General features: G+C 44.3%; 1 protein-coding gene across 4 annotated transcripts in view; it reads right to left on the bottom strand.

Annotated features, from left to right (window-relative positions):
- Etv6 (ETS variant transcription factor 6) overlaps positions 1-25,840 on the bottom strand; it is a 230,045-nt gene that overhangs the window by 178,288 nt on the left and 25,917 nt on the right. For 2 of the 4 annotated variants that reach the window (XM_029478404.2, XM_021164909.2), the window contains exon 2: positions 21,070-21,227. The exons of the other annotated variants lie outside the window; for them this stretch is intronic. The gene's annotated coding sequence lies outside the window, so the exon portion shown is untranslated. The remainder of the gene's footprint in view (positions 1-21,069; positions 21,228-25,840) is intronic. 4 annotated transcript variants of the gene reach the window in all.

The following is a 25,840-nucleotide window of genomic DNA, read 5'->3' on the forward strand; positions in this document are numbered from 1 at the left end:
CTGACTCCTTCAGCACTGGGCCAAGGCACCTCTCCCCTTGCTCTGTCTCTCCAGCCTTGAGTACTACTTTTGAAAGATACTGAATTTGCTTTGTTCTTTAGTTCCAAGGTGATTTGACAATTTATACTCCAAACGATACAGCATGTGGGCAGCTCGTGGGTTTCCTGCTTCGCTTGCTAGCACAGCACTTTTGGAAAAATCAAGTAAATTCTCTCCAGACCATCAGCCGGGCCCTAGGAGTGGTCGTGATTTCTGAAATTAAGCCCGCTTTACTCTTAAAAGCTTTAAGGGGTTTGGCTTTTTGTTGTTTTGTTTTTCGGTTGTTTTGGTTTAGGTTTCTCAGACGGGTTCCTTTCACATAGTCCGGGCTGGTTCTGTCATGTAGTCCAGGATGGCCTAGAACTTACCATGTAGCTGAACCTGACTTTGAATTCCTGATCCTCCCACTCTTGGAAGGCAGGAGTACAGATGTGTATAATTCTTGCCCTACTTTGAAGTAAGAATTTTACATACCTAAATCAAAGTTTTGTTTGAGTTCTATAGCTGTCAAGAGATCAGAGAAGGCTGGAAGTCAGGAGCAGTTCTAACACAGCATAACTGATTTATTCTAATTAGTTACATTTGGAGCATTCTATGTCACTCACATTCCTTAATGGCTGTCCCTTTCTAACTGTAGACACATCACTTGGTACATAGGACACTATCACCAACTATCCCTGAGTAAATGTCTGAAGGTAGGAACCTGCCCAGATTGTCTTTTATAAATTAATTAGCTCTTACCAGTTAGGGTATAATAGAGAAAAAACTGACAGGCTTTGGAAGACACAGAACTCTACCCGGAGATGGAGCTGTAAGAATTTCAGCACATAGGACTACAGCTACATCATGAATGAACTCTTGTTAGTTAGTGGCCACCTTCATTCAGCCCTTGGCATCTCTTGCCTAAAAGATGGCAAGCTATACCACAGCTCCTTTCTTTCCTTCAACCCTGCACACTGGTGAGGCCACCGCCTCCTATCCCAACCCATCTACACCCCACAGGTCCAACTGCACCGATGCAGCTGCAGAGAGCCGTGAAGTAGCCTATCCCACGCGCCTCAAGTCCACAACATGGAATCCATGCACTCGAAGCCTCCCACCACCCCCGTCTCTGCTTCCTGCACACAAAGGCCAGCTCCTTGAAGCTCTTCCAAGCAACCATGCGTTTTCACTTGTGTGAGCTCAGCCATTCCTAGGATGCCAATCGCATCTTTCTCCACCTTGGACACCTTCTCTCCTTTCGGGCTCATTTGAAATATGACCTCTTCTTTGAACTTTTCCAAAAAAAAATCCCCATGAGCCTCCGGGGATCACGCAGACCCATCTCAATCCTCCTTCAGCACAGACCACTGGGTGCTGTAGTTAGCAGAGTTCACTGTCATCTCTTCCACAAGACTGTGCACTGGTCATACACGGGCCCCTGGTAATACAGTAGGCATTCGTTTGTTATGCTGCCAATGCCCCAGTTTCTCTACTCAAGAGCCCAAAGAACACTACTCAGGGAAATAGGCCACACCTTAAGAAAAGTCATTCGAGAAAAAAGTCACAGACAGGTCTAGAGGAAAAGACTCACTCTGGCTACACAGACTAAAAACACTTGGATGTTAGAAGACAGTGGATGGGGGCTACAGAGAAGGCTCAGTAGTCAGCAACACTTGCTGCTCTTCTGGAAGACTCCATTTCATTCTCCAGTACCCACATGGCAGCTCACAACGGTCTATGATTATAGTTTCAGCGGATCCAATAGCCTCTTCTGGCTCTGCAGGCACCAAACACTTATGTGGTATTTTCTAGACACTTTAAGAAAATGGCTGATTTAAAGAGGAATGGCTTTCCAGCACAATACAACGTTTTAACATTACATTAAGTGAAATAAGCCAGCCATAGAGGGACAAATGCTTTTGCGTTTCTCTTAAGTGAGATATCTGGAATAGCACCCATTCACAGAGACAGAAAGGAGGTACAGGGAGCTGGAGGAAGAAGGGAGAGTCTGGGCTTAGTGAGGACAGTTTCCATTGGGAAAGATATCAATGTCCTGTTGACAGATGGCGGCGGTAACGGTTGTCAACAGTGCGACTCTACCCAGTGCCACTGAGTTATGTACTCAAAAACTGTTAAAACTGTTTATTTCATGTTGTGTGTGTTCTACCACAATTAGTGGAATAGTAAAAAAAAATACGTAAAGGCTGCTGGTCAAACACAAATGACAAAGTGGGAACAGGGAGTTATGAAAAATAATAATACAGTGGACCAAATATAAGATTACGGAAGGAGGAAACCTTATGATAGAAGTCACGGAACTTAAGGACTGGAAGCTCCATCTTCCACACAGGGAACCAAGTCTGAGAAATGCATTTACATCTTCCTCCTTCAAGTCTCCTAGCACTAAGCATACAGGATCCAGCCCCAAGGCTGGGCCCAGAAAGGGGACCAAAGGAGACTTAAAACAAATCAGTGATGGACTGGCATAGAAACATAAAACAACAAACAGAAAAAAGCCAGAGGTTTAGAATTGGAGCAAAGATAGCACGGCGTTCAGGAAGGCTTCCCAGCCAGCAATCAGTTCCGAGAAGACCAGTTTATGACTGCTAAGTGGATGAAGTCAAACTCTGTCCTGGCTGTGCCTTTGAGTCCTCACTAGCAAACGCAGAGGGCAGACCTCCCATGCTCGGAGGTCCTTCCGGCTGGGGAAGCCTGTTCCTCTCCACCTTATGGCAAAAAGGCTGTCCTCAAAGCAACATCCTGACACCGGGCGTGGAGCTGACCCAGAAGGACAATCCATGATGCTCAGGACCTGCACACACAGCTGTCCTTCCCCTACTCACCAAGAGTTTACCAGCCACTGAATCAATCTATGTTTTATTTGTCCCCGTACTTACAGATTATAAAGCACCTTGAAGCACAGTTCTCTAGGTTTCTGAAAATATGGAAGAAAATACATATACACAAAACAGGGGCGGTCTTTTTTTTTTAACTCAAAAAATGTGAATTTCATAATAAATTTTATATAAAATTCAAAATTTATATATCTCTCGAGATCCACCTACAGATGGTTTTACAGCTTAGGAAGATTAAGTAAACAAAAATTCTGCCTTGCCCATATTATTCACATTTTATGAAATAAGAAAATGGATATTGCTTAATTAAAAAGTATATTTTAAATAAGGTCAAAGATGTATTCTACTAACTTTGGGGAACTCACACATGCGGTAAAAGTACCATCATTACATGTAGATCCTGCTAATGTCTGCAGGGAGGATCTTTTGTTCGGCTGGTTTCTGAGTGAGGCTCTTGCTTTGTAGCTCTGGCTGGCCTAGCACTTGCTAAACAGACCAGACTAGTCTTGAATTCACAGCATCCTCCTGTGTCAGCCTCCTAAGTTCTTGCACAGCAGACATACCTCCTTCACCCAACCCATTCTGGGGTTTTTTATTTAGGTTTTTTTTTTTTTTTCACTTTGCTCTACACGTTATCGGAGGCTCTCCCTTCATTTTATTTATGTACTTTTAAAGGGGCAGCCTTTTAGAATAAGACTTGGGTGATGCTGCAGTACCTTAGGGGTCCGAGAAAGGAATGGAACAAAGTGGAAGCCAGGTGATACTAAGTCATTATGGGAAAGGTCCTCGAATGGCTCTATCTGCTTAATAATAGTCCCAAACGCAGGGGCTGTGCGGGGGAATGAAGCCTGTGTGGGAAACCTTTAGCAAATGTTTATTTTTGCTACGAAGAGCTCTTTTTACTCTTTTTGTGGTTGTTTTGCTTTCTGAGGCAGCCTTGCTCTATATAACGTACGCTGGCCTCAGAGAACAATCCTGCCTCTGCCTTCTGGATACTGAGGGTACAGGCGTCAACCCGTATTCTTCTTCTGTTATCAGGTACTTTGCGACACCAGACAACTCATTTAGCAGTTTGGAATCTTGATGCTCCCTACAGGGGGAGACTGAGGTTATGCCTGTAAGGAAGTCTGAGCCACAAGAAGACCCAACCCTGCCTGGAACATCCGAGGAACCAGCTCTCTACTGTAGGGTGTCAGGATGGCTAAGAAATTACAGGGAGCTTCCAATCTAATAGCTAAAGGGAAAATGAAACCCAGTGCTAGGGAGAGCCTCAGACAGTAAAGCACTTAACTCCAGAAGCCTGAAGACCAGACTATGATCCCAGCACAAATGTAAAAGGCTAGGCATAGTTATGAGTCATCACTAGGAAGAAGAGACAAGATAATCCTGGGGCTCACCGGCCATCCAACCTAGCCTATTCAGTCAGCAGGCTCCCTGTCTCAAAAGACAATGTACACAGTTCCTGACAAATGACACTTGAGGATGACCTCTGCTTCCATGGACCCCTACATACATGCACCTACACACACACACACAGACACACACACATGCCACAGAGAGAGACAGACTTAGAAATCAAAAATGAAATCTCCTGTCCTAAAACCACAAGGCACTAAATTCCTCCAGTGAACTCAAGCCTTTACCCGTCAAGCCTCAGAAGAGACCACAGCCCCAGCTGACACACTAATTAACAGCTTTGTGAAATCCTATACACAGGACCCGTGCGAACTATATGCCCAGTCCAGGGGACCACAGAAACAAAAATAAAAACATGTTATTTTCACTAATTACTTTCCTGGTAACTTGTCGTGCCACAATAGAAAACTAACACTGCTATGGATGTTCAGAATTCAGATACAGCACATATGAAACACACACACACACACACACACACACACACACACTGACTTCTACACTTACTACCGTTCTCGTAGATTTAGCCTAAAGGGTGCCACTGCAACAGGGTAGGAACTGAGAACAGATAATTAGGACTCAACATTAAAAATTTTCTCCTGTACCTGCCTGGTCAGCTGCCCAAAGCCATCACTAAGGACGCTCAGCCAGGGAAGCATTTCCAATAAGGAGCAGCTACAAATGGGAGAATTCTCAAGTAGGTCCACACGTCTCGTTGGCTGGTGTGACATCTGTCTGTGGCCCCCTAACAAGTCTTTGACGTTGGAGTCGATTTCTAAGAAATTTCTGCAGAATTGTGGCAACAGAGATAACGCACTGTCCCCACTGCCTCGGTGATGAGCCCAACATTACTCACTGCGGATTCACCAGTTGAGGTCTGGGAAAAAAGGCAGCAAGGAAGCCTGTTCACTTAGATGTAGCAAACATTTGCAAAGTGTGTGTGTGTGGGGGGGGGGGGGAGGAGGGCTACGATTTCTCTATTAACTCATGTCAATCTAGCCAACAAACGCCGAGGAGTAATCATGTGCCAGTCACAATGATGTAAGAAATAGTCACTGTTGCCAAGTTTTCAGTTCAGACACTTAATGATCACCAGGCTGGGGAACCTTTACTGAGCATCTACTATGTGCTAGGCTGATTATAAGACCATGTGACAAATGACGTCTTTCACTAGGTAGCAATGTGAATTCCTACTTACTCCAGGAAACCAAAACACAGAGGGTTACTTGTCCTCAACTTTCTACACTAATAGGAGATGAGTATTAAAAGACAAACATAGCCGGGTGTGGTGGCGCACGCCTTTAATCCCAGCACTCAGGAGGCAGAGGCAGGCGGATTTCTGAGTTCGAAGCCAGCCTGGTCTACAAAGTGAGTTCCAGGACAGCCAGGGCTATACAGAGAAACCCTGTCTCGAAAAACCAAAAAAAAAAAAAAAAAAAAAAAAAGAAAAGAAAAAGAAAGAAAGGAAAAAGAAAAGAAAAGAGAAGACAGACAAGACAAACATGTAAACACCTAAAATCAATGTCAGAGAGTGACAAGTGACATACACCAAAAACCAAACTAAAATTATAAACCCCCTTTGTGCCCCTGAGTCCTGTATCACTGGGAATTTCCCTGTGCTGTGGTCGACCATTTCTCAATCTCTATTTGCTATATGCTTACTAAAATCCCAGAACTTCAGAGATGGGATGGAGACAGGAGGATCACAAGTTTAAAGTCAGCCTTTAAGTGAACCTAGGCTATGTGAGACAAGGAAATAAAAATAGTATTTTTCTTTTTGTCTTGTTCACCTGTGTAACTTATAAGACCCTAGTTGAAGAACCTATGACAAGCAGTAAAAACAATATTGTTTTCTACTTATCATGGATTGCTTTCATGTCTGCAGGCCTTCCAAGTCACCATCTTTGAAGTGAAAGAGTTCAACTCTAGACTACAAAGATGTCAAAGGTCTTTTAATTCTAATGTCCCATGAGTTGGTGACTAGGAAAAAGAAAGATGTCACTGGTAAGATGCAAAAAGGCATCTATACACTAGGAGCCGATGAACACGAGACTCTAAAGCTTTCTGAATCCATGGGTAGGGTGTTGGGTCACAAGGGGAGCATTTAGGATCCCTCCCACAATTGTTCTCCTGGTTCTCCAGCACAGGTGACTGGTGAGAAGGAGAAAGAGCAGTCGCAAGAACCCAAACATACTCCCCGCGGTAGCTAGGTAACAACATCATAAAGGTGGCTGCCCCAACTGTCTCGGGATCTGACTCCATGTGTCACAGAACCCATCAGATATGACAAGACTGAGAAGAAAGGCATCCTTTCCAGGAGCAGCCACCCTAACTAGACAAATCTGTCTCCAGTTAGTTTACCTCACCCCACATCCTACCACAAGTGTACAGTTGGGCAAGTCTGTAGAACAACTTAGATCAACTGGAGCACAATTCAAGGACATTAGACAGAACCCGGGCCAACTCCAGTGCCTGCAGGAAGAATTAATTTTGAAGAACCCCAATTCCTCCAATGCCACAGCTTCCATTGCTACCCCAAAATTCTTGTCTCTAACTTTCTACACACATCTCTGGTGTTGCCCATATTCCAACCTCCACCCCGCCTTCCTCACCTTCTTATTTAAGTCTAAAAATGCTAAATTACATAAGAGAGAGAGAGGTTCCTACTTCAGATCTTTTAAAATCTCCTCAAATCACATTGACTTTCTTAGCATTTTTGTGAACTGAGTATGGATTTAATAATACCATCAAAAAGGTGGCCAGCACCATCTTAAGTGTGACACACACACACAATACCAGAAATGCAAATGCTTCTCACATCTAAAGTTTCAACACCTTCTCACAGTCTTGAATAATACTCTCGATACAGATGTTACAGAGACACACCAAGTGTCACACACATGTCACTATTATGTGACAAGCTCCTGCCCCTTTTTAAAAATCACACATCAATCTAGGAGAAGCAGAGCAGGGCGTAGCCTGGTACCTAATGACTGGAGGCTCCAATTACCTCAGCTCCTTAGAGAGATGTAAGGCAGCATTTGTCCAGGGAGAGCAGGGGCCACCTTATTCGGTGTACAAGCAGAAACATGTCATGTAAAGACAGCCATGACACAAGCACATAGTGCATGTGGATAAACGAATCCAACTGTGCAGAGCTAAACACAGAAGCAGACAGAAGTATACAACCCACAGAGATAGAGCCAGGCAGAGAACAAGGGTTTGTAGAGACCCAGTTTGTTAAGAGTGTGCTCTGAAAGAGAGGGATGGCCTTGTTCAGAGAGAAGTGTCCCTTCAGTCTGGGTTTGCCATCCTTCCACTTAACCTCTGAACGAACCAGCAGAAAACCCAGGGGAACACTACAGAAGGGGGTCCATTGGTTCTCAAATGTCCATCTCTTTGACTGGCCCATCCTAGTGGGTAAACATTTCATTTAAAGAAGGAGGAAGAGGAAGAAGAAGAAGAGGAGGAGGAGGAAGAGGAAGAGAAGAAGAAGAAGAAAAAGAAGAAGAAGAAGAAGAAGAAGAAGAAGAAGAAGAAGAAGAAGAAGTTAGTTCCAAAATCCATAAAAAGCTATTATGAAATAGTTAATGTGCATTGCATCTCACATAGCTTTCCTAATAACCCAGTCTGAAAGCTGGGTGTTATTAGTGACCCATTTTAAAATGAGGAAACTGTGTGCGCTAAAAACACTTCAGAGGAAGGAGTTCAAGCACAGGGCTAACAGATTTCAGGCCATGCGTTCTTAACCTTAGTCTGGGAAGCTACAAGAGAATTACCCCCCCCCAAAAAAAAAGATATCTAAAAAAGACAAACCTAAAATAAAGATTTCCCCAAAGCCATCCACAATATAACACTGTATTGTACCGTGACATAATGCAATGCATTTTTCTACAATTATCCATTTCAATAAAGTTTTTATTTGGTACAGCTCCATCCCATCTTCCCAAGTGTGTGCACTCACGTGTGCAGAGGCTGTATAATCTCTCTAGTTAGAGGAAGAATTGGCCACAGAGGACTGGCTGTTTTCTCTGTAAAGAGAGACTCCTGCTGTCCACCAGGCCTCTCTGGTCCTCTTCCCTGGAAGCCTTACTCCCTCTACTCGCCGTAGAGCACCCGAGAACAGATGGTCAGGGATGCATGTGGGTGAGGCAGTCATCCCGCGGCCCCCCAAGTGTTTTCGTCACTAGAAAGCAAATAGATAGAAGCAGCTGGGGACAGAGAGTGAGGAGAGACTGCTGGGTCTAAAAGATCCCAGAAGTGGGCAGCGGAACCTCCCTAGCACGTAGTGTTGCCACCCTACCGTGGAGTCACTTCAGTCTAGTCTCTGGAGAGAAGGACACTTCTCCACGACACACAGACTACTCCTGAATCTATCCAGACAGGCTGATGAGGACCAGAAGTCCCTGGTATCTTGCCCTGCTGTGGCATATATCACACCTGCCCTTGTAACCAGCAGGGATGACCCAGAGGGAATGGGTGTGAGGAGTGTCCCTGACCTAAAAGATCAAGTCATGAAACAGACACTGGAAATGAGTAAAATGACTCTGGTTGATCTATAAACCCCCAAACTGAAGAGACACAGACTCAAGAATGCCATTTGGATCACCTTAGCTATGCCTACTTAATGGCATGTGTCATTTTCTACTCAATGTCAGTCACACACTGTAACCTAGGTGTGCCACGTTCCCCTGCCTCTTACATCTCTAAAATGCTCTACCCTACCTGCCTCCCTTCGCTATATCTGTGAGTTCACATTCCTCCAATTATCAGATCTCATACTAACACCTCACTTTCTTCCCAGTAAGCCTTTCCCTTCCAGTGACCTATTGGTAGAGCACACAGCATGACACATTTTCCACTTGATCATATCCTCTTCTGACTGGATCACAAGGATGCTTCTTGGGTCAGGAGAGACAGCTCAGCAGTTAAGCATGCACACTGCTCTTCCAGAGGACCAAAGTTTAGTTCCCAGAACCCACGTCAGGCGGCTCACAACCACCTGTAACTCCAGTTCTAGGGGATCGAATACTCTCTTCTGGACTCCATAGGCACCTGTGCATATACCACAACACTCACACAAAGACGTTGTGTGTGTGTGTGTGTGTGTGTGTGTGTGTGTGTGTGTGTGCGTGCATAATTAAAAAGAAAATACATCTTTTTAAAGAGAGGAGGATTTGTTTGTTTGTCTGAGTCTCAAGTGGCCCAGGCTTGTTTTCAAGTCCTTATCTTTCTCATTTGGTCTGCCAAGTTCTGGGGTTACAAATGTACCATCATGCCCTGCTTAGCTCACAAAAGAGCAGGAAGCCAGTCTTAGTAAGACTGCCTAGTTCATAGGAGATACTACACAGAGTGATGCAAAGATCTGACCTATTTTACAATAAGAATAAATGATGATAAGACTGGGCACAGCTTTAGGTCTGAGAACTTTAACATCGCCTGACATCAACAAGCATGGATGGCACCAAAATCCGTGTTTAGAATAAGCACCTGCTGTATACCCACAGCTGTCTTCTAAGCACTGAAGAAGTCTTGGAAGTTAAGAGGAGAAACAGAAGCACTTCAGAAAGAGGCTCAGCTACAAAGTTCACACGCTCCTTCACACCAGGCTGAAATAAGCACTAAAGATCCGTCTCTGCTGGGCTTCCCAGATCCCTCCCGGAGCTCAGGATCACTGCTGCTTTCCAGTGATGCACCCACAGGTACAAAAAAGGCCCCTTACATGGACACACGAACGTATGTGAATATGTGAATACACATAGAGTGAATTTCGTTTACAACAGCCAAAACCTACTACCAAGCTGAACGCCCGCCCATCAACAGTTAAGTAAAAGAATAAACTGAGCATTCTCACAAACCGAGCAGTGCAAACAGGTTAGTGAGTGAGCCACAGTGATGGGAAGCAACAAAGAGGAACTTAACAATGGAAAAAAAAATAAGGGACAGAAATGTATACACGGGGTCTGGTGCAATTTTTATACAATGTGAGGACAACTAAAATTAAATATATGTTGTACATGCCTTTTTATGTACATGTTCTATATTTTTTTAAGTTGCCCATTTTAGAATTATATACAAATGGGGGAAAAGTTTGAATGGGGGCGGGGAGGGAGAAGTGGGATGAGAGATGTCCAGGAAAAAGGTGTGGGAAGACCACTCTCTGGTCAGACCTAAGTTATTAGCAAAAGCCTAGCTTTGTGTCTGGGGGTGGGGGAGATCTGTGTACCACCATAACACTGTCATGTGCAGCTCAACATGATGTCACTGGAAGGCAGAGCCTCTGGAAAGGGAACAGCTATGAGGGTGGAACTTTCATTGTATGCTTTTACAACATTAGACATTGGGGAGCCCTCCCCTACCTACAATGGGAGGACACAGGGAGAAGGAAGTAGTCTATGGCTCAGAGGAGGGCCCTGACCAGCGACTGACCATGCTAGACTTCCAATCTTCTGAAGAGAGAAAAATGAATTCTATTAATATGATACCGCATATTATGACCATTATGGCAGTTGGAATTGACTGAAAAGTTGCTTATCAAAATATTTCATACTAAGTAAAATTATGAAGTAAAACTGTCACAGATCCAATTCTTGGTGTAAAAGCCCAATATTAAAAATAAATTTACAGATATTGTAACACAGTGCTACATATGCGTGTCTGTGTGTGCCCCCTAACATTAACTAACTTACTCACCATCCTGTGACTGGATGACCAGTTGAAAGGGAGCTACTGTACAAACCCTCTGTCCACACAGCTGCCTCTTTCTTGCAGGGGTACCCTGAGCTTAGGATGGTACCAAACACATCTCAGTTGCCTTAGATCACAGAGCCCTTAGGGTCCAGCCTTAGTTTCATCCATGAGTGTGCTGCCCCTTCCCAAATGGCATCATGCATCTGGCCTGTGACACTGTGTGTTCTCGGCTCCTGGTAAGAACACTCATCCTGCGTGTGTATGTATATGAAAATCAATCAATTCCCTAGGAGGCATGCCAAGCACTGAGGTTTGCATGGTGGGCCATAGAGAGGGGGTGAGCAGATGTTAGAGAAAAAACAAAGGAGACAAGGGAGAAGTTCCAACTGATGGCCATGGAGAGAACACAACTCGTGGTGGGGACAGGAGAAACATTGTGCGAGATAGACCTGAGCCCCCACAGGCACCGCTGCTGTTCCTCCAAACACTGTCAAACTAAGCTGCTAACATAAAAGTTCAGTGGGGGCCACTTAATTTTCCTCTTTTAAAAAAGAAGGCAAAATGTTAGCACCCAAACAGCAAACGGTGGCCTTGCCTCGTAATTTTGCTTGTTAGCTTAACAATGAACATTTCTGTCAGGAGGTCAGTAAATTCACATCTTTCTCCCATATAAGACCAGAGATAAACTAGCCAGGGTTTAAAATTAAGTATGCCCAGGCAAGGGGCATGCATATGTGTAATCCCATCACACTGGAAGAGGAGGAGAGAAGACTGAAGTTCTAAGCCCGGATGGCCTACTTAGAAAGGCCCTATTTCAAAAAGTTCATTATTATAAACAAAACTTAAAAGTCGCCAGTGAATGGGACCAGCAAGATGGTAAAAAGGACTTGCCAGGTAAACATAATGGTATGAGCCGGATCCATCTAAGAAAGCTAGGAATGTGGCGGTGCTCATCTGAAATCCCAACATTCCGACAGCGAGATAGACAGGAGGCAGAGACAGGACAATCAGCTGCAGGCTCCCAGCCAACTCTTCCTGGAATACTCAACAGGGCAGAAAGAAGAAACCCTACCTCAAAGGCAAAGCAGAAGGAAAAGACCAACTCACAAATGAAGTCCTCTGATGTCCTCATATACACCGGGCCACACGCATGCGTGCACACAGGCACATGCATGCACATCAGGCACACAAATAATAGTAAATTTTAAAGCAGCAAGAGCCATGTGGTGTCATGAACTATTCAAAACATGCTTCAGAAAGTGTCTGATCCCAGCCCTGCCCACCTCGGCCCAGGTCTCTATTGATTCTGGCCTCGATAGAGATCCTCTACACAACATAAAGCTTTTAGAAAAATGGGACAGTGTTCCTGAGCCTTCGAGGACACAAACGTTTCCCTCTACTTGCAGACTTTGAAACGTTCTTCACAATCTAAGCAACTCTTCTGGAACTTTCCCTGCCTGGACCTGCTTCCTTGTAAAAGATCTTCCGGAGATCTTGCCAAAACATTTCTTCATCACCTATTTTCTTTGCTTAAGAAAAGAAACAGATGAAGCAACTAACCTTTGTTCCTTGTCTTTCTTGTTTTCTCCAGGAGCCCTGTGTACCTTAATATTGAACATTGGCTTCTTTGTGCCACCACCAGTGTTACACATTGATTTGGGGCTTGCACTGAAATCACGAATGAATCACTATGAAGCGGAAAATGATGGCTACAGACCTAGCCTGCCCCTAAGCACAGTCTTCATTAGTTGACAGAGATCCTTCTAGTCAGCCCCTAGGGCCTAAATAAGAACCTGTTAGGACAACTGAGGCCATCACTATCCTAGAAGGGTCTCCATGTGTTACCATCCTTCTGGATTCCTAAGGATGCCCTGAAATCGGAGTCATTTGTTTGTTCTACGTCAAATCCAGAGATCCTGAAAGGGACACTATACTGTTTTACCTTCTACTTTTCATGGAAGCTCTGCAATAGGGTCTTGGGCTCCTGGGAGTTATTCAGAAAGCCCCAATAACCAAAGAGACAGTGTGCACCTGTTTCCTTGGTCACTGAGCACTGGGAGTTACTGATCCCACAAGACCAAGGGGGAAGGAGCGAACTGAAAGTCAAAGGGACAGCACACAGGAAAGAGTGCACAGAAATGATCAGAACGCTCAAGGTCTAATCCCAGTGGCTGCCACACAACACATGGTGACTTCTGTCCCCTCAAGGCAATCATGACATTTTCTTTCCAAGTTCATTCACTGGTTCTCCAACTACTTATTGGGATCAAGTCCAAGTGCCTTCAGCCACACCGACCGGGGCCCTGTAGCCTTAAATATTTCCCTGTAGCCTTTGCTTCAGGGCATGGTTGGCTTTATTTGGTTAAAGCTTCCCTTTGGTCAAGTCTTCCCAGGCTTCTTAGGCATTGAAACGACTGTGGTTCTAGAGTCGGGCACCCAGAACCTGACAGAGGCTCCAAGCATCCCCTGGATGTGCTGACTATATCCTTGCTTAGTTTCAGAGCACGGGAGCCTGAGAAATGTCTGTTTTGCCTGGCTGACACATTATCACACAGAGATCAAATGAGCGAACACCTACAGAACGTGTGATCAGTACTGATCACACAGAACACTCTTTATAAGTTTAAGTCATTCTTCCTACCCTGACTGTATCCTAACTTGAAGAACCCTCTCTCTATCTTTTAAAGTCCTTCAGTTTTCCACACGGATCCCATATTGCTTTGTACCATGGCTTATCTTATACACAGCCTCTTATCTCAACCAGGCTGCAAACTCCTTAAAGGTGAGAAGCACAGCTGCCACGCTGTCCTTTGTCAACAATATTCCAAAAATGTCTAAATGCAAGAATGCATGTACTCACGGGTTCACAGCAATGAGAATCATGGTCTCCTTTGTCCAAAAGTGTTTCATTAATTTAACAATTTTTCCTATGTAAGGATCTCGGCTAAAGGAATTGATTGCCCAGGGATATGTGAGCGTATCCCACCCTCCTGTCCCTTTAAGTCGTGTTGGAACTGCTGGCACACATGTACAATCCTAACATTTAAGAAGCAAAAACAGTGAAAGGAGCAAGGCTAGCCTGAGGTACATGATGAGTTCCAGGCTAGTCTGGTCTTCAGAACAAGACCCTTGCCTCAATAATTGCTGGCAAACTTAAACGTTCAGTATGGTGTGTACAGATGCCTCACTGGGTAAAAGATTTGCAGCCACATCTGGTAAACTGAGTTTAATCTCCAGAACTTACATACTGGAAGGAAAAACTGGCACATTATCCTCTGATCTCTATATACCCATACATCCCTCCACCCCTATACCCCCACACTAAATACGTGCAATTTCTTCGTAAGTATCAGAGGCACTGTGAATTGAGGGAGACTACGTTTTTGATAAGAAATCTGTGTACCATTGTGATCATATCTCACACAGCCTCTGACAAATCAAGGTGTGAAAATGGTCTCTGAAAGTCACAAAAGGTTTCCTGAGAGACACAATGATGAATACCTGGCAGGCTGATAGAAATAGTTATCTGGTCTACCCTTGGAAGCTCCGGCCATAGAGGAACTAAAATGTCAAAGACAAAGTGAATCTTCTTTAAGGTTCTGTCCACCTGCTGGGAAGAAAACCCCAACGGTAGCTGGTGAATGAGCACAGGATCACTGAGGCTGGCAAGGCACAGACAAACGAGGAAGAATCATAGCTGCACAGATTACACAAGCAGGAGTCATCGCAGATAACAAACACAGAGGGATTATACTTCAGGTAGATGTCAGCGATGAATATGGTATCTGAAGACTTTCTTGTAAGTTGAAAAATATGACAATCAACAAAAGCTTCCACTGTGGACTCTGCAAACATTTAGCCTGACTGTGGCTGGTTGTGTTTGGAGAAGGACCGAGAAGGCTCCATGTACATGTGAGGACTCTTCTTTCACATTCTCCTCTCAGTGCTGAGAAGGCAAAGGCTGGAATCGTCTACTTTCGTTCAATTATACACACATAATACCCCATTTCATCTTCACTACAGAAAAGATTAAGACAAGACTCTACTGCTATTTGCTATTGCATTTAAATTAGATTTGATAAAGACCAGCTTTCTTGTGGACCCTCCCTTCCCTTCACCGGCCACAGAAACATTCACGTGCATGAGAAAATGCAGTGTTGGGTTTTAGACGCTCACTTCCTACTTCCTGGTTCTCACCCAGAGAAGAAGTATTAAAAGTCACGAGAAAGGAGGGAAATGTCACTTTTACCCAGAAAGAATCAGGAAGTGCCCCAAATCCAAGAAGGAAGATGTCTTGAGAAACTAGCCTTTCTTCTCACAGGCACATAAGAGTTGTGCTTTATGTGGTTGGTATCTTATGAAAGGAATCCTGGATGTTCAGTTTCTATTATTATTATTATTTTAAATATCCAAGAAGGAAGTTGGATATTTAACTATCCAAGAGGTATAACTGATATACAACTCAACCATGAATTAGCACAAAGATCACCAAGCAGTGGTGATGGCTCTCTGCACTAACGAGGAGAAAAGTTTGCCGACACAAATGACAGTCCAACCTCCATACAGCAAGTGCCACCTTCTTAGCTGTCCTCAGCTCTCATGCTCCCTTCTTAGAACCCTTCTCCGGACATACTATGGAGAGTAGCAGCCGCTGTGACCAAGGTCATACTTACATGACCCAGTGTGCTTCTCTGAGAGCCCTGGTCATTAGCAAACTGTGTTTTAATTTCACTTATCTTCGTGTACAAGTTGAAACTTACAGACTACATTTTGCTAGTTGCATCATCTGTACCTTCTAGATGTTACATTTGAACTCTAGGTAGTAATTAGATAATATGAAGAAATTACTGTTAGCTTTGTTAGTTTTAATGATGGCATTTTGTTTGTTTTTAAAGGATGTGAAAGGCATATTTAAGTGTTTATATGTGAAATTACAAGGGATTTATATAGTACTATAAAATAACAGGTTGGTGGAGGTTTGTAAAGGGTGGAAGGGCATAGGGCAAGATTAATCATGCACTAGGAACTGTCAAAGCTGAGTGATAAGTGTGTAAAATGCTCTGTCACTCTTACTGCTTTTGAATATATATATAGAAATGTTTAATAAACATTGAAAGCTAAATAGTAAAAAGGAAAAGTATTTGTCTCAGGATGGAAAAACTTCATTAGCAAAAAATCAGAGGGGGGAAAAAGGATGTCTTAAAATTAACTAAAACAAGCTATTTGGGCCAGCAAGATGGCCTCACAGGTAGAAGTGCATGCTATACAATCCTGGCCAGATACATTTAACTCATGGTACCTACATTTAAAGGCTGGATGCAGTGGCTAGTGTGTGTCATCTTATTCTCAGCATCCCTACTGTGAGAGAGAAGGCAGAAGGTGAAGCAGCAGGGAACTCTTGTATGCAGTATACGAGCAGAAACAGTAAGAGAGACTCTGCCTCAAAAACAACCAGAAGGGGATACATGCATGCATACATGGGGGGGGGGGGGGAGAAGTGGAGGGAGGGAAGGAGCGGAGGGAGCAGAGGGAGGGAGACAGATTACTAATATAATTGTTTTTAAAGTGAAAAGAGAACGTTTGGTCCATGAAATTTGTTCTCCAACCTCTAAAAGCACACAACAGCACACAAGGATCCAATTCATTCATTCATCCTCTCCCCACTCCTATGGCACACATACACAAAACACACACTAAATAAAACCTTTTCTTAAGAAATAATAAATGAAACTACACGCTCATTTGACTTATCAAATAGCAACAATTCAAAAACTACTGGAGAAGCTGGGCGGTGGTGGCCCACGCCTTTAATCCCAGCACTTGGGAGGCAGAGGCAGGCGAATTTCTGAGTTCCAGGACAGCCTGGTCTACAAAGTGAGCTCCAGGACAGCCAGGGCTACACAGAGAAACCCTGTCTCGAACAAACCAAAGGGGGAAAAACACACTGGAGATGAGAGACCATGGATTGTTAGAACTGGTCTATCTGCAGATAAGAAAAAGACCCAGTTGTCACCTGTTGTTACGGTCTAATTGTTGAAAGCACTCGGAGTACATATGATGCTAACAATGGTAGTGTGTAAACAAGGTCATTTTGCATTAACAGAAGCACAGATAAAATCAATTTATCACATCATTCCTAAAACTCCCTCCATGCAGGACCAACCACCATGGACAACTTCTGACCCAGCTGGCAATGTCCACGACAGATGTCTGTCCTTTCATCCGTCCACGTGGTAATGTGCAGTCACTGAATTAATTATCAACTCCTTTCCTAAGAGACTGTTTCTAGCTAGGAAGTTTGAGGACACCATGAAGTTATGTTATGAGACAGAATCTTACGAGAGAAAAGGTGACATAAGAGGAGAAATAACAACTCGTTAGGGAATTTTTCTCGGGGCAATCTGTTTCTGAGTTTACTGTTTCTGAGTTTATAGTCTAGTGACATTTCCAGGAAAACAAACTCTAAATTCAGACCCACAGTCTGCTCTAATTTTCCTGAGACGCAAGGGAACAGAAAGTAAAGCCACACTTAACAAGAAGTCCTGAGACAGGCACGCTCCCTTCCTCTCTTCAGACATGGACCACAAACTGATGAGAAGGTCCTGTGAGCTAGTGGAAATAGACATTGGAGCCTAAAACTGTCACAGTCTGGGGTCACAAAACAAAACAAAAACCTAGGTAAATTCAGTTAGTATATAATGAGTTTACACTTTTTCTCTTAGTTGAGTTATACTTTAAAAGAAAACAATGAGCTGATACAATGAATGGAAGCAAAAAAATATGCACCAAAAATTTGCTCATTGGCCAGGGATCTGTTGCCCGTGGACAGAATGGAGCCCCATCCATGATCAGAAGCTTCCAGTCTTATCTCCTGCTTTCCTGAGCATCCCACAGGTCACTGGATACCTAACAAAAATAGACAAACAAACAAAACCAAGAACCACAGAAGAAACGGCATGACATTTGAGAAAGTATAACTAGCTAACTTTAACTTTGTCTATATTTGCCAAAAAGCTAGGAAAGGCAAATTGTTCAGATAATGGAGAACAAAGAAGGCAGGACGATGGGCGCTGGAGAGACGGCTCAATGGTTAAGAGCACTGACTGCTTTTTTCGAGAGGTCCTGAGTTCAATTCCCAGCAACCACGTGGTGGCTCACAACCATCTGTAATGAGATCTGATGCCCCCTTCTGGTGTGTCTGGTATGTACTCACATACATAAAATAAATGTAGGACTGTGTATAGCACTCAATATACAAGTTAAACAAAAAAAAGCAAATGCACCCAGTGAGCTAGAGGGTGTTACAGCTGCTAAGGAGGTCAGATGGCGACAAATGGCCATCATCAACACCTATGTACATGGTAGGGACACCAGCCATATCTTTAATAGGAAGAAAACTCATTTCCATGGGATGCAGGAAAGTATCTCCCAAAAGGCTCTCTTTGCCAATGCTACCAGGAAGCACTGACCAGTCTACAGTGGCTTTAAAGTACCCCAATTTCCCATATATCTACCTCAGGACCCACAAGTCACCTGTGCTGTTCTTTGCCCTGTGTTTCTGAAGTGCTGAGAATCGAACCCAGAGCCCCAAGAATGCTTGAAAGTGCTGTCAAGCTCAGCTATATCCCCAGCTCTCAAAGACTTTAAAGAACATTACATAAGGAGGGGAGCCAACAAAGACTGCAGGGTGGAGGAGAAAGAGTGAAACCCTTAAAGGAGCCTTCTCTGTGGCCATTCCCTGCCATGAGCAGGAACTGATTGCTATAAGTGTGAGAGTATAGATGTGGTCAGAGTACAGGGGGAGGAGCCCGTCAACGAACGCCACTTCGATATGCTCTAATTAGGTTCTAAGCAGATCTCTCCGCTGCAGGAAGGTGAGACAGGGATAGGCAATCATTTTAACAAGCACTTTGCTGTGGGTTCTTCCTCTTAAACAAGTCCTCAGTGGAGGAAGCTAATCATTGGCTGCAAGAAAATCAACCCGAGTACTTCCTGCCCTGACTGAACATGTAATATGGACCCTGGAAGATGATGTCAGGGGCTGCACAAAGGGAGGGAAAGGTTCTTAGCCAAAAAATCAAGCAAGCGAGCAAAATTCCTGTACTACCAGAAGCAGCTTAGAAAGGACGCAGCGGCTGGGCAGTGGTGGCACACACCTTTAATTTCCCTTTAATTGGGAGGGGAGGCAGAGGCAAGCGGATTTCTGAGTCCGGGGCCAGCCTGGTCTACAGAGTGAGTTCCAGGACAGCCAGGGCTACACAGAGAAACAAACAAACAAAAGGCAGAAAGTAAGGGTGCAGGGGAATGGGGGAGATACAGAGGACAAAATGTTAGGTGTGGTAGTTTATGATTATAATCCCAGAATTTTGGGTAAGGCTGAGGCAAATGGACTCTTATGAAATGGAGGCTAGTCTGGGTTACAGAAATGAGCTGAACATGCAGCTAATTCAGAGTGCTTGCCTAGAATTCACAACGCCCCGATTTGAGCCATAATACTACATAAACTAGCCGTGCAAGTAAACACCTCTAATTTCAGCACTCGGGCAGTAGTGGTAAGAGATTCAGAAGTTCAACGTCATCCTCAGCTACACTCAAGGCCAGCCTGGGCTGCATGAGACCCCCCATCTCAGAGGGAAACATAAACAAAAACACAATAGTGGTAAATTATATGTTACGTTGGCTTTTAGTTTATTATTCCTAAGTTTGAATTAATTTGATGGGCTGCCTCTTAAAGTATAAGTTCTTTATGTCTACAAGAACCAGAGTGGTGCAGGGTATTCTGAGTCATAACTGAGATGACCTGGATGCTCCTTGGAAGGAAGGTATGAAAGATTAAAACTTCACCCACGTCCTTTCAGAGGTCAAAATGCCCTTACAGCCAGAGAACTGGGAGGCTCATCTCTCAACTTTACAAATAAAGTCGAAGACACCGGGAAATAGCTTAACCAAGGGCACAGCGAGGCTCCACTCCATTGCACGAATGTCAAAGAACACGCGGAAGAGTACCACAGTGAGGAGGTGTTTGCTGACATTCATGTCAGAATGATGGAGGCCAGCAGAACTGTGAGCTGCTCGTTGGAGCCTTAGTTTGCTTCCTACTGCTGTGATAAAACATTGACCAACTTGAAGACAAGGGGTTTATCTGGTTTGCAGGTTACAGTCAGTCACTTAGGCACATCATTCAGAGACATCAAGGCAGGAACTCGAAACAGAACTTGGCTCAAGTGGGCAAGAATCTGGAGCAGAAACTAAACAAAGGTCATGGAGAAGGACTGCTTCAACACCCCAGGACCTTGTGTCTAGCCGTGGTACCACTCCCAGTACGCTAGGCTCTTCTACATCAATCAGGGAAATGCCCCACAGGCCTGCCTAGAGCGTAATCTAATGAGAACACTTTCTTAATTGAGGTTCTCTCTTGTCAAATGGCACTGGCTTGTGTCAAGCTGACAAAAAACAAAACAACAGAAAAACGCCCAATACAACAAGCAAGTCTGCACCTAAAAGCTGCCTGTCGCTCTGATAGGTGGCCTGTGAAAGACACAAAGCATCAGATCTCACATACTCTTTATAAATGTGCCATTTCCCTATGGGAAGAGAAAGGAGAGTGACAAGAATGGTCAGGTCTCACAGTGGCCCCATTTTTAAAAGCACCTATTTATAGACGTGAGAAGCATTAAAGCCATTTAACATGCTATGTGTGAACTTGGTAGCAAGTCTGTCCAAAAGAGGAGAAAATGAGTGTCTCCTGGTGTAGGGGACCTACGTGGAAAAAGAGTCTGTGGGAAGAAGTCAGTCATGTTCTTTATTCAACCCTTCACTCATTCATAAAGTACTATAACTTACACAAACAAGGAGCCTACACACAACTATCTGTCCTTTATTTCAACAGAGTCGAAGACCTGGGTAAGGAACAACTGATGATTAAGTTAGGTCTGTCCTTCCTACACATTCAGATTGTTTTACAGTTCTTACTCCTGTGTGTGTGTGTGCACGTGCACATTTGCGTACACACACACACACACACACACACACTCACTCATCCACTCACAGAAAGCCAGAACATTACTTTCCATTCAGGTGACATTAATACCTGTGTTAATTCTGCATATACTCTTTCCTGGAGCACGAGGTTCCTATTATCTCAGCATTCTTCTCTGAGGCTATTTCCTGGTAATCTCAGCATCTGAAGCTGTGGACTCAGGGGTGAGGCCCTTCCTCGTGAGGACAGCATGAACCAGTCCCTCGAGGCTGGGAAAACACAAAGCAGAAAAAGGAAGAATCCATGAGTTCTGGCCTTTCCCCTCCTACTCCACAGTGTGAGGTGGGATAGCTCCTCTCATCTGCTAGTCCCCAGCAACCTGAGGAACCAGGCCTTTAGACTATGACTTAACTAGACAACTGGCTTTCCTGGGGCGCCTGCCTGAGGACAGCAGAAGATCACAGGGCACACCCCCTCATCCTCCACAGTCATGTGAGCTAATACATCTTAATTAATTAATTGATACATGAATTAATACATGCATAAAATTTACTGGCTCTCTTTTTCTAGAGAACCCCAATACAACGATGCCTATCATTCTCTTTAAATGAATGAGATAAAATCAGAACAGAAAAAGAAATCCTAAGATAATCAGAAACTATTCTCTCTACAAGGGGACAGAAAGCCAGAAGGAAGAAGGTACCACCATGTGAACTGTAGAAAACGGGCGTAAAACAACTCCTGTGAGCTTTGGTCACCGATGAAACCATGCCCTGACTGTTCCGAGCTCCAGATTAAACGCATGTACATCTTCCCTGCCCTCAACAGATTTTATTACCTGGGGCAGTAGATCAGTAGCCATGACCAAAAGTCATCACACTGACATTAAGACTGGAATTGGGCATGCCAGGATATCCTCAAGGACCTCGAAACACCCTCCCTTTTACATTTGTCTCCTTGATCGAGTCCTTGTAATAACAATGTGACAGGTACGGTACTTGGCCATTCAAAGTCCTTGTTGGTTAATTAAACAGCAAGTACATGGTGCACCTGGCATAGATCCTGGCATAGGTAAATGAGGCCTGAAAAAACGGAGGGAAAACACCACAGCAGAAACCAGGGGGGCACCTCCTCACCAGAGGAGGTTAGGCAGGGCGGAAGCAACTGCCCTGAAATATACAGATGTCTACCAGATAGAATTTGGTGGAAGTTCTTGGCCTAGGATGGTGCTACCATCCTCATTTTGCAGTTAGGAAACAGGAAGTTCGATGAAAGGAGAAGTTTCATGACGTTAAATGAGTTCTCTGAGGGCCAATGGCACTAGCTTGGCTATGTTCCGCAGCCAGCCTCTTAAACCAGAGGCCCTTCACTTCCCCTTGTGCCAGGGTTAATCTTGATTATCATACTGGCAGTGCTCAGAAGCACCTGGAAGACGTCTAAGCACCCCGTCAGGTGCACCCGTGAGGTTGTGTCTCTAGGGAGCATCAGATTGAAGGGAAAACCCATCCTGGATTCAGGCAGCAACATCCCATAGGCTGTGAGCCCCAGCCCCACATTCCTGCTCTCTGGTTCCCAGCTACAGCAATCCAAACTGCTCTGCCCTGTCAAACAGTTCCAACCATGACACTTCTGAAACCCCAGGCCCTAACAAACGTTTCTTCCCTCAAGTTGTTTGTGTCAAGTATTTGTCACAGTGACATTGGCAATTGCAATACCTAGCATATCACAGGAATTCCTTGAGTGTCTGTCCAAATAATCTGCGTCACTGGGGCCACTTTCCACAGCCCATGTTCTTCTGGCTACATTCTGGTCCACAAAACAAGAAGGATTCAGAATAACCGCCATATATCTGCTAAAGAAACAGTCTCTGTGCAGGTCTCTGTGTAGGGCTGTCATAACAAGCCAAAGGCAGTATGGATGTATGAATGCCCTTATGTACATATATACTTATTTATATATGTATCCAAAGATGTGTATGTTCTCCTACTCAGAGCTGGAAGTAACTTGGGGTTTTAGTTCTGGTTCTACTTGGACTTACAATTATAGGCAGAAAGAGGGAGCAAGGAGAAGTGCTGAGAAAAGAGGAGGGGTGAACAGAGAAAGGTCCAGCCCAAAGCCAGAACCATACATCTCCCTCTCCCTTTCCAGAGACAACAGCCAGAATTGATCTGTGATCTGTTTCCTTGTCTTACAAAAGCAGGCGGGAGTCACTGCGTGCTGGTAGTGGGGAGAAGCAAATGATAAGACCTTCCATTCACTTAACAAGAAGCAGAAAGTCGGTTTGAGAACCACATCAGGGCATCTCATGGACAACTCACGAATCTGTATTCACAAGCGGAATGTTAAAACTGCACACTGTTCTCTCTGCAGAAGAAAACGTCTAAAGTCCCCACTATAGCCTGCTTTGCTGCAAACAGGAACCACCCTCATGAACATCTATCTGGGCTGAGTCCTGGAGCCCAAGACAGCACCAGCCCCAAAGCCACACACATCTGTAATTTTTTTTTACCATGTTCTCTTTTATTTGATTTGGGGTGTGTGTGTGTGTGTGTGTGTGTGTGTGTGTGTCTGCGTGTGTGCTGCAGAGGTGGGACTCGTGTGCCATTGTATACATCTGGAGGGACAGAGGGCAATGTTTCCTCCTTCTTTGCATGGGTTCTGGGGATTGAACTCAGGTCATGAGGCTTACACAGAAAGCCCCTTTACCCAATTAACCATCACACCAGTCCCCATAAACTGTTTTAGACATGCTCATTCTTTCAACAGCAACACTATATATATGTATAATCAGTTTTATGTCCAATTTTGTAGTTATAAGCACAAAACCAAAAGAGATCTTGACCTAATAGGATCACATGAAGGAGTAGAAATAAGATACTTGAAAAAAAATGTGCTAGAAGTTTCAAACTGGGTGCTATAGATAGCATGTAAGAAGGGCATCTGGGCCAGAAGTGGTGATGCATGCTTGCAATTCCACAGCTCCGGGGGCTAAGTCAGAAGGATGGTGAGTTCAAGTCTAGCCTGGAGTACACAGGGAGACCCTACCTACGGACCTGGCTTCTTCCAAGGCTCAAACAAGAGGATTTCTGGAATTCAAGACATGCCTGGACTACAGAGTGAGTTTGAAATCAGACTAGGCAACATAGCAAGATAATGCCTCAAATAAAGTGACAGGGATGAGTGGAAGAGACTAGAGATACTGCTCAGTGGCATCGAGCTTGTTCAGGATATGTAAGGTCCTAGGTTCAACTTCCAGTGCCAGGAAAAAAGGGGGTGCAGTTACCTCTCATAGCAGACTTCAGGCGCGGCAAAGGCAGTCCAAGGGAAAGCGATGAGAAGCAGGACAGAGAGGTGCGTAGAAATGTATGGGGCTGAACAGCCTTGCCAGGGCTTAAACCAGAGTGTGCGAAGGAATGAACACAGACTGCAAGCAGTCTGGCAATGCAACGATGCCAAGGGTTAGGGAGGCGCTTCTCTGTTGAGACTAGACTGAGAAAAAGATGTCAGATTCTTGTGCCATCTCATTACCTTATGGGACAGCTTACCATCCAATGACTTTATGCAGTCACCTCCAAAGGCATCATCCAGAATTCCCCACTAATGGGGAAAGTGACATGAACAGGGGGGCTACAGGCCAGCAAGAAAACATAAGGCAAAGACTGAGATGCGGACCGGCAACTTGACTTCAGTGATGTGTGCATATCAGTAGTATTTCACTATTTCTACTCTGTGGGGTGGGGGGAATCCAAGCCTTATTTTAAATTAACACCTCTTTCGGCTGTATACTATATAGACACTACACAGTAGCTAACTAGAGAATACATCATGAAGCTTAAAAGGATTGGCATGTGTAGACAGCCCACACTTGGCGACACCCAATTCTTTATGCGTGTATCACCAAAACTAAAGGATTATCAGGATCCCCTTCTTTTTCCTTCCTTCCTTCCTTCCTTCCTTCCTTCCTTCCTTCCTTCCTTCCTTCCTTCCTTTCCCTCTGAACTTTGTAACAGAATGCAAAGGATGATCTCTACGAGTCTTCAATTCAGAAATCAGTGACACTTGGGAGCTCTATATATGTTCAAGGGCCATAAAAGTATTTTCTTTAAAAAAAAAAAGTCCCGAGGCTGGGGAAATGGTCCTATGAGTAAAGTGACCACTGCATAAGCAAGGGACCTGAGTTGAAATCCCCAGTATCAACAGAAAACCTGGACATAGTAGTACACACCTGTGACCCAGAGCTAGGAAGGAAAGACGGGCAGCTCTTCCAGACTCGATGGTTAGCCAGCCTAGCTGAAACAGCAAGTCTCAGTTTAGTGAGAGACCTTGTTTCAAAAAAAAAGATGGAGTGAAAGAGATTCCACATTTACCTCTGGCCTCCACATGTACACATAGCAAGTGTTCCTCGGAAACACACACACACACACACATCTACCTATAAACCAAACAGTCACAATCTTCCCCTTCCCCTTACTGTTCACCCTGCTTGTGATAATAAACTTTTGCAGGTTAGAGAATGAGATCTGATCAGTTTGTTTCTGCTGCAAACACAACTCCTTACAAATACATACACATAAGAGGCTTAGCTGGTCCCGTGAGCTGATGAAGGGCCAGCTCTGCCTACCCAAAGCACAGCACATTAGGTATCTTCAAGAAACAATGACTGGGGGCTATAACCATCACTAGGTGATCAACAAGTCCCTATCTTCCCTTAGGGAAGCAAGGATTCGGTTGATTCAGAGACAGGCCTCATAAGCGCGTCAGGCATCTCTACTCCTCCAGGTCCCTTCCAACCCATCCACAGAACAAGCTTTCCTCGAAAAGAAGATCAGAAAACAGCTGTCTCTCAAACTCAAGACTGAACAATTAATTGGGTCACGAAGGG

This window comes from Mus caroli, unplaced genomic scaffold (assembly GCF_978045245.1).
Source record: "Mus caroli unplaced genomic scaffold, Mus_caroli_1 scaffold_7, whole genome shotgun sequence".
NCBI lineage: Eukaryota > Metazoa > Chordata > Mammalia > Rodentia > Muridae > Mus > Mus caroli.